The sequence below is a fragment of the Colobus angolensis genome, unplaced genomic scaffold (assembly GCF_000951035.1).
Source record: "Colobus angolensis palliatus isolate OR3802 unplaced genomic scaffold, Cang.pa_1.0 Scaffold307, whole genome shotgun sequence".
Taxonomy (NCBI): Eukaryota; Metazoa; Chordata; class Mammalia; order Primates; family Cercopithecidae; genus Colobus; species Colobus angolensis.
In genome coordinates this window covers 2093989-2102400 of record NW_012116344.1, presented here as the reverse complement: position 1 = coordinate 2102400, position 8412 = coordinate 2093989, and the positions used below count along the sequence as shown (strand labels likewise).

The 8412-nt window shown below is 42.9% G+C and overlaps 1 long non-coding RNA gene across 1 annotated transcript; it reads right to left on the bottom strand.

Annotated features, from left to right (window-relative positions):
- Positions 1-1578: 1578 nt before the first annotated feature.
- On the bottom strand, positions 1579-7893 carry LOC105517754. Its single transcript, XR_001002710.1, has 5 exons — positions 7875-7893; positions 6724-6916; positions 5276-5422; positions 4008-4960; positions 1579-2329 (listed from the first exon to the last, which is right to left on the bottom strand). It is a non-coding gene; the product is annotated as an uncharacterized LOC105517754 (long non-coding RNA).
- Between the last annotated feature and the right edge of the window lie 519 nt (positions 7894-8412).

The window sequence follows — 8412 nt, the reverse complement described above, 5'->3', positions numbered from 1 at the left end:
CTTTCCTGAGTGGCAGGTTATTGTCTTCCAGAGGCTTTAGGACACATGGATTACATACAGACATACATTTATAGGAACATGACTCAAACAAACTGTTTTCAGAGAAGTCCTGTCTCAATATTATAATTTATTTTGAGAGTTTTCAACTGTATTAGTTCTGAGTATCATGTCTAGAGAAAAGATAGTGATTATTTGTGGTTTCAGAATCCCCAAAAGCAGCTGCATTCAGGAGAGGGTTGCAAAACAGCTACCCAAACCGTGGAAAAGGAGAAACACAAAGCCAGAAAGAGGAGTGAGAACTTTCAGGCCTTCAAGTCCAGGAAGACCAAACTCACAACAAAAGAAAACTGATGGTTATGAAAAAGTTTAAGTCCATTTCTTGGCACACACCATTTTCTGTGGAGATGGTGTGAGGGGTGTAATTCTAAGGGAGCAAGGTATGATTTTAACATTTAAGGGTGCAGATGTGCAGAGCTAGGTTTGTGTCTAAGGATGCACACTTGAGATGCAGTACAGATTGTGAGAGTCAGAAACTTGGCTGGAAAGTTGGGCAGCTTTCCCAGGAAAAGGGAATGACAGGACACAACTTTTCCTGTTTCAAAAAATCAGCCTGAGTCCCCCACTTCCAGATGTAAAGGCCCTAGACCTTGTTGGAGTTGCTTCTTCTGGCTTCAGAAAGGGGTATCTCTGCCACCTGACTAATCCTTGTACCCAGCTAGGAAAGGGCCTTGACTGGGACTGGACACATTGGAAAGGATTTCCAATGACATTTCTTTAGTCTAATGATACCTCTCTGTTCAACAAAGACAACGGTTCTTATCAAATGCTCTGGCTCTGTACTAGGTAGTGAAAGAGAATGAGGTTTATGCCTGTCCTTAGGATGTTGATCTTGCAAAGACTTGAAGGTGGGGAACATCATCAGCTGCATACTGCCCATAAGTGTGCAGGTTTTATTCTGATGACCATAGTCTTTCTTAGAAAGCTTTATTTTTAAATCTCAAAATATCCTTCCAAAGAACTTCCTCCTCCTTTCTTGTGTAATGAACACAATCATACAGAAAACTGCCAGTATGGGAATAAAACTGACTTGAGATAAAATTCAAGTTCTGACATAACTGACTGTGTGACCTTGAGTAAGTCATTGACTTCATCTCCCACTACAGAGAAAGAGAGATATGTTGACCTAAAATTTGAAGTGTTGGGATAAGGAATAAATGATATGTCACATACCAAAAGTCTAGCAAAGTTCTTAATCCAGCATGTCCCAAACTTCTATTTGGCTACAAAACACACACTCTCTCTCCTCTAACTCCTACTAGTATCCCCAGAATACTTAGGAAAATCTCCACTCTCTGCATCTACTGATTCCCATTTTCCAGTTTTCCTTCTTCCTGTGAGAGTGAGAAGCAGAACATTTAGGCTGGGACATTGTGGTTCCTTTGCCTCAGGCTAACTGACCTCTTCAGATGTCAAAGTATTGTGGACTCATACTGGGAATCCTCTTTTCTGAAGTGGCCTGACAGGGCTGTGATATTCTGAGAATCTTTGGCATAGTGCCTGTGTTCCACTGTGACCTTCCTGCATTTATCATTTAATCGGACATGTTTAGTTTTTACAATGGATACTTTTCTTCCCAGAACAATGTTGGGATAAATACGTCGTTTAAGAACCTTTCTTTATGTTTTGCTGATCTCTCATCAAATTTTATCATGGTCACATAAAGATCGGATTGTCCTTTCTCTGTGAGTGTGCAATGACTGGGGAGGCTGAGAGAAGGGGGCTAACAAAAACTGAGCTTTTGCTGTGTGCTCCCAGAGGAGGATGTGGCAAGGACACAAGACACAGGACTAGAACTCTGCGGATGCAGCCTTGTCCATTGCAAGAAGGGGCAACCAACCCTTTTACAGATGGGCAAACAGAGGCCCAGATGTTACTCATCTGGTTCATGTTCGCATGATGCTGGGTACATGTAGAGCAGATTGTTTGTTTTTTCTGTTGCAGAATGAGGTATTACCATGCTTCCTCTTTAGCTACCCTGAGGGTTTCGTACTGGCCTCTCATGGTTTACTCTTCCCAGTTCTGTCTATGGATTGTACACAAAGACTTGGCTGGCTTGTCAAGTTGACAATCGACGTTACAGAGGTCCTGAGGACAAAGAATCCCAGAGGATGAACTTCTGCCACTTGACCTGGTGGCCTGGAACATGCCTGAGTGGTTGATCTTCCCTCTGGGTCCTGGGAGGACCCAGTTCAGAGATCAAAGTTAGAGGTCCCTGAGGAGGCATTAGGCTGAGAGAGTGTCCTTAACAGAAAACATGGAGAAAACACCCCTGAATAAAAGGAACAGAATAATTAAATATAACTAGGGGATTAAATTTAAATTGGCATGCAACTCAAATGTTAAGTTTGGGTTTTATCCTAATGTCTACCAGGGTTTTAAAATCTTTTTGTTTCATAATATTCACCAGTAAAAATAGAGGTATAGTTTATGTTAGTTCTGTAGCTTAAAATTATCTTTTAAAAAAATTCTCACACTAGATACAATATTAGGTTGTTCTTATTAGTTTTTCTATAAAAACAGATTTACAAGAATAGTCTGGTTTAAAATCTAATGGAATCGTAGTTTGTAAATGCTCAGTTAAAGATTTAGGTGAGTATGATTGTCCCATCAATGAGAGCTGTGGAAATTTGTTCATGGAAATTAGAGTTTTGATGCTGTTTCATTTCCCAGGTGGCATGTTATCATCTCTTTAGCTACATTTTCCATTGGGTTATTGCTGCAGATGTAGCCTCAATGTCAAAACATTTGGGAAAAACAGTATCATGTTGCAAACAGCCTCAGTGATACCTTGGGGCCATTTGGGGAACGGGACAGACTGTCCAAGGTTCAACCTCATCATGTCCACACTGACCTTACAGAAGCAAGATTCACAAACCTGTGGGCTGGCTGTCCCCTGCCTGGGCTATGATTGATTTAGAAATCATGTGGGGCTGAGGCTTGAAAGCTGTGAGTTGCTGGGGAGGATGGGGCTGGCAGAGACAGCTCTAAAATTGTCAATGCATAATTGCGTGTCTGCCAGGTTATCATTATTCACTTGGGGCTGCAACAAGGATCACATTAATACACTGACAGCTGACTCCTTAGGAGAACAGCTGAGTAGAATCTCATCCTCACCCAGGAAAGATTCAATACGCAATCAAGGTAGGGGACAAGCAAATCTCCTCAAAATTTCTCTCCGTCCCTCTTCCTCTGTTTGATGCCCCTTTGGGAAGCTCATTTATAATGTAGCCATGGTTGCAGGGTGATCGCTATTCTGTACATCTATCCAAGAAGAGACTCTGATATGTTGAACTATGTAAGACTCTGATATGTTGAGCCACTGAGGATTCTATTTGTGAAAGGGTTTAATAGGCATTTTGGGGAAAGGCCATGGCCCCTGTCACTATGGCGTTAAAACTCATGGTTGGTAAGACTCTGATGTAAACCTTCCACCCTAACAGGGAAGTCGTGGGAACCTGGGGCCCCTAGAAGGGTTGACATTTGATGTGATGCTCTAGGCACAGGTGTTTTCCTCAGATCGGTCCTATAGACAATATCCCTTGAATTTATGGAGAGAGGAGGTAGGATGAACAAGCAGATCAGCAACCCCAACAGGATTGCTTCTATCATAGGGCAAAGCGAAGACAGAAGGGCTACGGGTTGGGATATTCATAAAAACTAGGCTAAAGTTGTTTATACTGTTTTTTACCTGGAAAAATCTAGACTGAAAAACGGGGCGATCAGGACCCAGAAGGGAAGGGAGGAGAGCTGCCAGCAAACAGGCTACTTTTAGAGGGAGCACAGGGCCCATCCTGTGCTGGTACAAGGGTAAGTGGTGAGAGGGCCACACCAGGGCTTTATAGCAGCAGACACCAGCAGAGCGGTCCTGGTCACCCAGAGAGTCATAAGTCTTGTTCAGGGAGTGGGTGGGCCACAGAGAGCTCTGTAGAAAAAGGAGGTGGATGTACCTGTAATTTCTCCCTGGCAACTCCATGCTAGACACAACTGCAGTAAGCAGTGGATAAGAACGCTGGAGCTGGAATCATACCACCTGGGTTCAAATCCTGTTCCTGCACTTGCTACTATTCATGACAGTGAAAAAGTTTACCACCTGTGGCAGACATAGAGATAGGTCACTCAAGTTCCCTTTCAAGAACGGACTTGCTGCTCAGTTGAGAAGAGTGCAGATAGCTGACGGCCTCTAGCTATTAGGCATAGGGTTCATCCACCCTTATAAGCTGAAGTCATATTGCTCTTAGGGCAGCCTTTCCAATGACTAAGCATGGTAGTGAAACAAGAGTCCAGGCATTTCCTTCAAAAGGGGGACTCCTCTAGTGGGCAGTCTTTGCTTTGTTTCTTCTTGGACTGTGCAGAGACCTTGTCAAGTCTGCACGGTGGTCTGATGGCCCCTGATGTTCTGTCACCCAGGCTGGAGTGCAGTGGCATGATCATGGCTCACTGCCGCCTTGATCTCCCAGGCTGAAGAGATCCTTCTTCTCAGCCTCCCAAGTAGCTGGGACTACAGGTGTGTGCTATCACAACCAGCTAAATTTTTATATATTTTGTAGAGATAGGGTCTCCCAATGTTGTCCAGGCTGTTCTCAAACTGCCGGGATCAAGCAAACCCCCAGCCCCAAGCAAACTCCCAGTCCCAGCCTCCCAAAGTGCTGGGACTACAAGTATGAGCCACCGCACCCCAGGAATTACTCCACAATAAGCTTTTCTATTTCTAACTCCATCTTAGCCACTGCTTTCCAGAGCACCTAACAGTGCCATGGCCCTATGGCTCAGTTTCTTCACCTGCAAGTTGAAGATGGAGATAATCATTTCAGGCAGACAGGAATCAGGCAATGGTGGTGCTAAGCACAAGGAAGTAATTTCACTTCAAAGCAAAGTAAACGGCACATATAGAATCAGAGACCTGTGGGCCGGGTGCGGTGGCTCACGCCTGTAATCCCAGCACTTTGGAAGGCCAAGGCGGGCGGATCACGAGGTCAGGAGAGAGAGACCACGGTGAAATCCCGTCTTTACCAAAAATACAAAAAAATTAGCCGGGCCGGGTGGCAGGCACCTGTAGTCCCAGCCACTCGGGAGGCTGAGGCAGGAGAATGGCCTGAACCCGGGAGGCGGAGCTTGCTGTGAGCCTGCTGTGAGCTGAGATCGCGCCACTGCACTCCAGCCTGGGCGACAGAGCGAGATTCCAGCTCAAAAAAAAAAAAAAAAAAAAATCAGAGACTTGTGAAACATCATGGCTTTGAAACAGTCTCACCCAATGCAAAACAAGCACTCAGTGACCCAGCAGCGCCTGTGATACTTGCCATACCTACACCATTTCTTGAGGACAGTTGAACAGTTGCCCAGTGGCATGGAATCCATGTCACACCTGGAATTTTGAGAAGAACAAACTATTCACAAACAATACTCTTCATTATTTCAAACAGGGCAGGACTAGAGCCTAGAACCTGCTGGAGTCTTTCCTGGACTCATGAAGCCTGTATTTGCATGTCATGCAAGCCAATTTACATTGGACTTATGAGAGTAATCTCTCTAGAGAGAATGAGGTCCTTCAGACTCAAGTATATTCTCTGTCCTTCTTTCTTCTCTGGATATACGCATTTGAACCCATGAAAAACCAATGATTTGTGTGTATCTCAAGAAAATAACGGAAATGTGACCAAATATGTCAATAATTAGGGGAAACTAGAAAAGAAAAAAGGAAACTCCAGGAACTGAATTGGTGTAGTCTTTTCCCTTCAAGAATGTATAACTACTGTCATTCGTGATATTTCAGGGAACTTGTTTGCTGAACCACGTCTTTGGCAGTGGCGTAGGCTGCCCATGGCTAAATCATTTTCTCACCTTGATTTGCCATGTGCATTGCCCCCAATAAATCACACCCCACTTATCTGTATGCCCCGACCTTATGTTTCACTCCCTCAATTTCTATGTTTTTCAGCCCTTTCAGGTTGAACAAATTTCTAAATTGATATAAAATTTTAAATGATTAGACCACGTTTAGTGGTCTGATGTTTACAGCAAAGTATTATATTCTTAATTCATGGCTCCTTCCATTGTATTACCACACACACACATGTACACACAAACACACACACAGGCACAGACCTTTTTCCTTCTGCCTCTACACCATCATGTATCTGCTCTCTGCTGGAGCTTTCATCACTATGCATGCCACTTTACCTGTTTCCAATCTACCAAAGTTACTATGGTGCTGGGTCCTTCTAGCAGAATGGAGAAGTTTCCCATCTCTAATATTCTCACAGAATATTACTCTGTCCCTCCCTTGGTTCAAAGTTTCTGCCCCACCTAGACCCATTAGTAACCACTCAATGAGGTGATCTTTTCAGGGTGGAAATATTTGCTTGAATATTGCTGCTGTAAATATCAACATTTGTTGCATTGAGTGACTTCCGGACTCTTCCCCAGGACTACTGAAGGAAAAGGAAAGCATCTCTCACCCATATTTAGGCATGTGTTAATACAGGCCTCTTCTCATGTCTTCTATGCATCTCTCTCTCTGTGTCTTTCTTTCTCACACATCCTCACTTTTTTTTCTGTACACATACACACACAGAAACACACACCTCTTCCCCCTCCCTCTACATTCACCATTATGCCTCCCCACTTACAGAGGAAAAAAATCAGAAGTATTTTCCCCCATCAAACCTCTCTTCTGGACAGAAGAATATATCTGTCTCATTAGATGAGAAACAAGGATATCTAAGTTTTCTAGGTTTGCTGGAGAGTGAGTCTTGCATTCCCCATTAGATGAGAAGTTCACATGCTTAGCAAACAGACAGGTAGAGTCATTGGGTTTTGTAAAGAAAGTCCACTAAAAGAGGCTGCTGGTCAATCCCACCTGGAAGGAGGAAATAGGAAATACTAGACCAGCATCCCTAATGGCCACCACACTAGGAATGTGGTCTTGGGTAAGCTACCTAAATTGTCCCTGAATTTACAAATGGAGATGATAATCATATTTTCTACACAATAGGACCACTATAGAATGAAAAGAAAAAAGACAACCATCCAGCCGTTGCACAGTGCTTGGAATATAGCAAATGTTCCCTAAATGCTAGATATTATTACTTTTGTTTCCTAGCTTGATAAAAAATTGTAAAGTTTACAGTCGCAGGGAAAATAGAATTCTAACATATGTTTCACAATTTACACTGCAGATCTGCTGTTCTTTTGATATTTCTAGAATATTTCCAAGTGTAGCTATGTTTGCCCCTCTGGGCCACTGAGGTATGAGGTTGGCATGGTAAGGGGGACCCATTATCTCAGATTCCCATTTTCCTAACACTCCTCGAATGGCCCAGAGATCATGTTTGGTTTAATGTTTCATGCAACCTACTTTATGTTTTACTTTTTCACAAAATGAAATGTTAATGCATGAAAGATTATTTACATATGGCCTACTAGTTACTTAAGAAAACAGCAATTAAACATGTTGAGATAATTAACAGTGTGCATACGACTAACAATGCTTTTTACATGCTAGACATTAATGGAGTAGATGCCAAATAAATGTAATCCCACACTTCAGTTAGGATTTCTTTGTTAATTACATTAATTTGCAAATTAAAAACAACAATCAAACAATCACATTCATTCAAACACAATGAGTATTTTCAAAGTTGAAATAATCAAGGGGAGTTTCTGCTCTGAGGACAGAATGTAATGGATTAACTATTTTCTGTTCCTACCAGAGGACAGAGTAATTAAGGACAAGAAATATCCTGCTACACTGCAGGCCATCCAGAATGGACTCATCCAACCCTTTCGTAAGCATAATTTTTTTCAAGCTAATTTGCCTACCGGTATCCAGCAAAATGGAATTGTTCTGCAGCTGTGATTCATGTGCCCTTCAGTGGATCTCAGTCCTGTGTGGCCTCACAATACAGTACAGATTTTAACTGAGACACATGGAAACATCAGGTGAGCCGCCTCTCAGAGAAGCCTCTCAGCTCCCTGTGCCTGTGGTCACAGACCTTATAAGTTGGGATGATTCGTATGCATCCCGTTCACAGCAACATTCACAATCCCAGGACTGCTCCCAGATCATCATAGTCTATTTCTGAAGGTGGTGACCCCAATGCCATTGCTATGGGGCAACCGGGAACGTATGTTCCTCCAGCCACTGGCACAAGCAACGGTCCCATTGTAAGGCAGCGGAATCCAGGGTAAATAAATGTTAGGCACACCAGCTCCACCACTGACTAGCTGAGCCATCTTGGGCAAGATTACTTGCCTCAATATTTCTAAAAGTGTAAAATGTGGATAGGATATTATTATCTAATTTATGGAGTTATTTCAAGGATTGAAATGAGATAATCCCTTGAATGTTAATTT